A 7446-nucleotide genomic window follows, 5' to 3' on the forward strand; every position below is an offset into this window, starting at 1 on the left:
CTATGTTTCCTCTATACAGAGTGGCTCATTGAAGCACTGAAATATATCTCAAAGCAGAACATCCACTAATTAACTTTCTTCATGTAATAAGCTTCTATTTCTATCTCAAAGCACAAAAAACCCTAATAGATCAGTCCAGTGGCCTAACTGGCTCAATATCTTGTTTCCTGCAGCAGCTACCCAGGTGGAAAGCCAATAAGTTAGACATCAATACAATAGCACCCTCCTGTTCAAATTCTCCAGAAACAGCTGTTCAAAGAGACATAGTGGCTCTGATACTGGAGGTGATAGATAGCTATCATGATTAGTATCCATTGATCACCTTATCCTCCTCTTTGTCTGCACTAGATCACTGAATGTGAGAACGAGACATTTGGTGCAGGACCTTGAACACACTTCAATCCCTTTGATTATCATTGATATTCTAATTTTATGTTTAAGGACAAACCTCATTATATATGAATATTTGCTTCATATACTTATCTCATAGTATCCAGTTATATTACTAGCTGGATTTAAAAGATGCAATACATTTTTTTTTAAAAAAATCCCGAACATCTGCCATGCATGAACAGAAGTGGCTTTTGCTGCAAATGAGAAGGTCTTACTTGTCCACTGTCATTCCTTTCTGATAATGCAAGGGGATAGAAAAGAACCCCATTAACTCCAATGCCTGAAATGCACTGCAGTGCAATTGGAGCAATTTTCTTGACCATTTATTGCCTTACTAAAAACCACTCATTGGAACAACCTTTCACACAACCTGCAATAAATATATTTATCACAAAATACTCTACCCTATCAACAACCTCCAGACCTGCACATATATTTCATTGCCTATAAACTGATTGATGCCCTGGAACTATATCGGGCTTTTAAACAGTTTCCCCTCTCTTGCTTCTTTGGCCTAGAAGATAAAACAAAAAGAAGATTTAGGAAAAGGTAGAAACCATAATGGCCTGCATCATAGAAAAGTAAAGTGGACAAGATGGGAATGAAAAGGAATATTTTCTGTAGATATCAAAAAATATATCCATTCATTTAAGTGATGGCAATAATGTAATCAGTGATGAAAATATTTATTATTTTATTCTGAACAGATTAAATGAAATGCTTCTCTGGAAATCTAAGTGTCTACTTAGAAGTAGGTTTTATTGAGTTGAATAAAATTTATTCTTAAATAAATCTAGATAGGATTTCATGTTTAAAAATTATCAGTCTGTATGAAATTGTTTTTAATTAGAATGAATAGTCTTCTTATTTTTAAGTAGAGTCAATGGTCTGTAATTGAATTTCTGGTACAGAAGAATGAAACTCTGGATTTCATTTTATTTTTAAAAGGAGAACTGAGTGAAACTTCCATGCAAGAATCAAATCTTGGCTACCCCAATTTCAGCAATACATTTTAATTGGATAATGGATTTTTGGTATTTTTCATTAAACAATTACTGGTTTATAAAATATACAAAAGTATACAAAGTCTTCACATTTCTCTCTTTTTTAGAACAAGGTGCTTTTTAGGAGCACTAAACTATTTTGTACAAATCAAATCTTTATTACAGTCAAGACCAGCGTAGGCTATTTAGTTACACTGGTTCAGGGGTGGGTTCCTGTACCAGTTGGTACCGGTTCCTCGCTCGTGAGCCCGCTGCTCATTCCTCACGCATGTGCAGTTGACTGTAATTTGTTCTGTACATGCATAGAAAAATGCCGGCAATGGCAGAACAGACTGGGGAACCAGTTCGGGGGCGTGGCCAGCTTGGGTAGCTGCCAGTTCTGTGACGCAGGTCGAATCACCACTACCAATCTGGCCGAACCAGGTCGAATCGGGCCGAACCAGGAGCAACCCTCATCTGCATTGGTTGCTTCTGTTCCGAGTGTCAATATTACCCAGCTTCTCATTACCTGTTATAGAAAGGTAATGTGTGGGGTAAGATCCCTTTCATTCTCCAATGTTGGTAAAAACATGTGGGACAAATCCAGGGTAAAAGAAATTATCCCCACATCAGTGTTCTGGCACTTGCCTTAATGAAACTAATCATCTCTCAGTATAGTTATTGCTTGAATGGAATATTGACAGAGACTGTCACACATTTTGCCATGAATGCCACAGAAGATTAGATGAACTGTATAAATATAATGGCTTAATAAGACTGCCACCTCTATTTAGTGCTTTTCCAGAAGAAATAAATTTTTAGCATTTTTCCAATCTTTATTAGTAAACAGTTTGGGGATGCGGGGGCTCAGTGGCTAAGATGCTGAGCTTGTCAATCAGAAGGTTGGCAGTTCAGCTGTTCGAATCCTTAGTGCCACGTAACGGAGTGAGCTCCCATTACTTGTCCCAGCTTCTGCCAATCTAGCAGTTCAAAAGCATGTAAAAATGCAAGTAGAAAAATAGGGACCACCTTTGGTGGGAAGGTAACAGCATTCCATGCACCTTCGGCATTTAGTCATGCTGGCCACATGACCACAGAGATGTCCTCCGGAGGTTTCAGGAAGCTTCCCTAAAGACTCCAGAGGATGAAAAACAGCCCTACAGGCAAACCGGAAGTCAGTTCCTGAACATCCGGTTTGTGTGATGGGTGTTTATTTGCCCTTCCAGAGGGCGAAAAACAGCCAAAAAAGGAGGCTGAAGTCAGCTGGCCAGTGGGCGCATGCATGCTGGAGCTGACAGGGCAATGCCTCGCATGCCCTAACAAAGGGATATTACAGCAGAATAAGAGAAAGTGAATATCAAATTCTGCTTGTCAAACAAACAAGGATATAAGATACTATCAATCATGGCACAAGTGGCTCACTCTTCTTCTAAGAGTCCAAGCGTAACATAGGCACAAGGATTGGATTGCAAAAGCAATTGACTACAGCAAGCTCTTACATGTAGGGAATTAATTAATAAGTTCTAGTGGAAAGGCCTCAGGTATCTGCAAACCAAAAAGTAAACAATTGGCTAGGAACAGACTTGAGCCAACAGAAAATCCTGTATAAGTTTGGTTAAATGTTACAAAATCACAAAGTTCCATTTTACCCAAAAAAGCAACCTTCTAGTGAGAGGATTATTTTTCACTAAACAATATACCCAAGGAATGTTTTACATTATATCAAAGTGTAGAACTGAATTTCAGAATTTCATGAACATTTAACATTTAGTCATCAGTTAAATGAGTTGAAACAGGTGAACCACATAAGGAAAGCTAAAGAAGAGGACTGTGATTTATGCTCAAATAGAATTTGCTAATTTTTAAATATAAATGTAGAAATAATAATGATTATTTATATATTTATTTTACAAGTCTGTAATCCCATTCAATAACTGAAGATTCTGCATATTAAATAATAAAGCAAAAATGTAACAGAACACACAATAAGAAAATATAACTGTAAACACCATATACACACACACACACACACACACACACACACTGTGTTTGTGTGTGTGTGTGTGTGTGTGTGTGTGTTGCATTTGTGCTGATAAGGCAAAATAAAAGATGGCTTTCTGCCTGGATGGCTCCTAGGGTGAGCCGAAAGACAGAAAAGGGAAGCAGTATGCTCCCTCCCATATTTGGGCATACCAGGGGTTGTGACACCACACACACACACACACACACACACATTTGTGAAAGATGAGGGAGGAGACCAAATATAGTCGCAAAAGAAGCTTGTCCCAGAGCACTGAGACTACCATGGGAAAAGTAGAAATAAGAAATAGAACATCTTACCACAGCGACTACGACTATGGCAAGGTACCCTAGGCACCTGCTTATTCAGTCTTCCATCCAATGTCCCAAGGATACTATGGAGGAATATATCATCTCTTAGCCAACATCTCAAATTTCCGGCAGACAGACATATCTCTTGGGTAAAGTAAAAAATTAGGTTAAATTATTGGATTAATGTCATTTATTTTAGTTTCTATATCTGGATTCCAAATTATTTCCAGAGGAAGAGAGAGGCAAACAATTGCATCTTCACAAAAAAAAAAATATTCCAACAGAATAAGAGAAAGTGGTTATCACACATTCTGCTCATAAAATAGGATACAAGAAGATACTATCAATCAGGGCACCAGTGGCTCCCTCTTCTTCACTTAAAAGAGTCCAAGAGAAGCATAGACCTTCACTGTGTTTCCAGACACAAGGTCTAGGTTGCAAAAGGAAGAAACCACCACCAACATCAAAATGGTTGTTTCTCTCTATGGTTGCCTTAGAAAATTATGTTCCCAAATTTGCAATTCAGAAAGATTTTTCAAATCTGAAGTCTATTAATGTTTATGGATGTCTTTCAGGCAATATATAAATAATCATAATACTAGATATGATAGCAGATTTCAGTTGCAATATTACCACATATTTTTGCTGTACTAACCAGTATTTTCTCAGCTGCTGTGTATTTATTTTGTACTGTTTTTTTTAATTATTTTAACCATTTAACAGTTAAATACATGCCCAGAGTCATGCGATTGAGATGAACGGCTATAAAAATTAAATAAATAGATATGACAATTGTTACCTGATCTCCTTAAATGATAGCAGCTGTATTTAGCTAGGAATTTCCTGTCTTCTATTTCCATTAAGTTATATGGGCTGGCACAAAACAACTCTTGGCTGTGATAATTATTCCCACTGAACTCAAAAATATTTATTCAAGATTAAATTCAGTTAAATAAAGTCCATGGAATTTAGGGGCCTTAGTTCAGTGACATTATAGAGGCATCGTTTAATGTCACTCCATTTGCATCCACCTCTGCTCCAGCTACATCACATTTATGGCTTAAAAATAAGATATACGTCTTATAGTAGTACAACTTTGTGGCATATACAGTCAGTTTTGATTAGCCTGGCTTAACCTTCATTAAGTGTTATTGGTGGTACTAAAAATATGAAAGCTAGCTCCTACTGCACAATGAGAATCCTGAGAAAATGATTGTGACAGTTGGGTCCCTTAGTTAATTGAGTTCCAATCATAGATAGCCATATTCCTTTACTTTTACTTCTTAAGTATAATAATTACAGAATATTCCCTAGTTATTCAAGGTTATTGGCTTAGAAGTATAGCTATCTAAAAAAAGAAACACATTGTAACAAATTGCTCTATGTGAAATACTTTTTAAAAAAAAACTCATCAAAGTGTAGAAAAGAACATTTTATCCAAAAGAGAATTATCTTTTAAAGAATAGAATAAAGAACAAAACTTGTTTTAACATAGGATCTACCTATACATGAAACAACAAACTAAAGTATTTTACTTTAGTAATATATATCTCATAATATAAAAATACTTGCATACATAACACACACACACACACACACACACACACACACAAAACAGTGAGCCTAGGTACAGAACATTAAAAATGTGAGGGAGGGAGGGAGGAAGGGAGGGAGGGAGGAAGGAAGGAAGGAAGGAAATCTGAGTTAACAAGAATGTTTCAGCTGGATACAAAACATTAATGGCAATATTTTCACCATCTTACCTCCATGGGTGTGTAGACAGGGCATTACATGAAACTGTAATACTCGCAATCCTTTAATGTTAACAACAACAACAACAACAACAACAACAACAACAACAACAACAAAAGCCAGACCACCACAGGAATTCCAGGAACATTATCTTATTGCCATTTGAAAGGACAGTCTAAGCCCTTTTTTCATGCTTTCTGTTTTCACAGGACTGAGGAGCTGTTTCAACTTTTATCCCTCCTCCTCAAGGCCAGCTAAATTCCTCTACAAAAAGATACATTGCACGTATTATAGAATAGGTCCTACACTATGTCGGCACTGTGACTAGGAAGCCTTAATCCTACCTCTGTTGTACTTGGGCTCAATATAACTGTGTGTATACAATTATAACTTAACACTGTATGCAAAGCATATTCATATAATTACAAAAATAATCATCATTTGCATTAATAGTGTCTTTCTCACATCAAAGTTCAGAGAGATTCCAAGACATTAGAGCTATTTTACATGCGCACACAGATACCCACATGCACACCATACCCATAAGTAAAAATCTTTCTTTAAAATGTATTCTTATAAAAATTAATTCTTATATTATTTCCAACATATTCATCATACCATAGTTTACATGAGCATATGTAAAAAAGGCAAGTGTCATATTTATTGAACTAAGTAGAAGTGAATCTTTCAGAGAAACACAGAGCTCTTCTTGAGGCAAAAAATCAGTTATAATTACACTCATTAAGATGAATCCATCTAATAAAAGTCATCATCCTCTTATTCACAACAGAGTAACATCACAAGCTATATATCCGATAGAGTAGCACAGCACTTGATTCTTGATGAATGTATTTTTTCCCTTTTTCTTTTATGTACACTGACAGCATATGCACCCAAGACAAATTTCTTGTGTGTCCAATCACACTTGGTCAATAAATAATTCTATTCTATTCTATTCTATTCTATGCTATGCTATGCTATATTATCACAGCACAAAAAAGAAAGTATTATTGACACTATTCATGAAATTTCATTCAAGCTTAGATTTATTTTCATTTTCCTGCATTCCCTAAACACCTGGAATGAAACTAAAATCTTACATACTGGACTCTGACATTTACATATCCATCACTACTGTCCAATGTGGACTTTGCTTACATATGTACACATACACATATAGCAGCTGGATATGTTATTTTGAACTATGGCATAATCAAAATACCTAACCATGCGATCAGAAGAACTTTATGTAAATGTATATGAGTAAAAACCATTTTCCTTTTTGGCTGAACTTGTGATTAGAAACAGAGCCAATGTGTACAACCTTCCCTCCCTTCTATATGATTGACTATAAGGTGAGAAGATGGTTAATTAATAGCTGGTGCAATAACAACTGTGTTTCCCTCAGGCTCAATTTTGGAAAGGGTTCACAACACAAATGAGTTAATTTGGGCTCTGTTTCACATCAACCAAATTAAGTTCAGTTAAGTTTGGCTTCCTTCCAGCTGAAGGTTCCATTCTCCTCCTTATAACAGAAGTAGTAAGAATTTATTACAGAGAGGTTTTGCTTTTAAACTTCCACTTGACTGTACCTAAATGCAAGTATTCATGGAAAAGATCATTTCCATGTCTATGGATGATATTATTCTCAGGGATCCTGTCATCTCAACAGGAGTATCAACATCTGTGCAAAAGACTTGTCCTATGGATTCTGACATCAACTGCCAATTATCTGACAGATGACTAGCAGCAATATTTTTCAGAGTCATTTTTAAGGTGGAGTGGACAAACTAAGGTATTTCTATCTTATAAAAGGCAGATGCCCAACCAGTTTTTAAAAGGACTCAATCTCCAAAAGGAAGTTATCCTCAAATTGCAGTGGATTCATGATTTCCAAATTAGAAAAACACATTTCTTACAAAACCAATTTCTAATTTTTACAATATACTTGTCAGTCGTGAATCAAGACATTTTTGGTTCACATTTC

Source organism: Thamnophis elegans, chromosome 5 (genome assembly GCF_009769535.1).
Source record: "Thamnophis elegans isolate rThaEle1 chromosome 5, rThaEle1.pri, whole genome shotgun sequence".
NCBI classification, from domain to species: domain Eukaryota; kingdom Metazoa; phylum Chordata; class Lepidosauria; order Squamata; family Colubridae; genus Thamnophis; species Thamnophis elegans.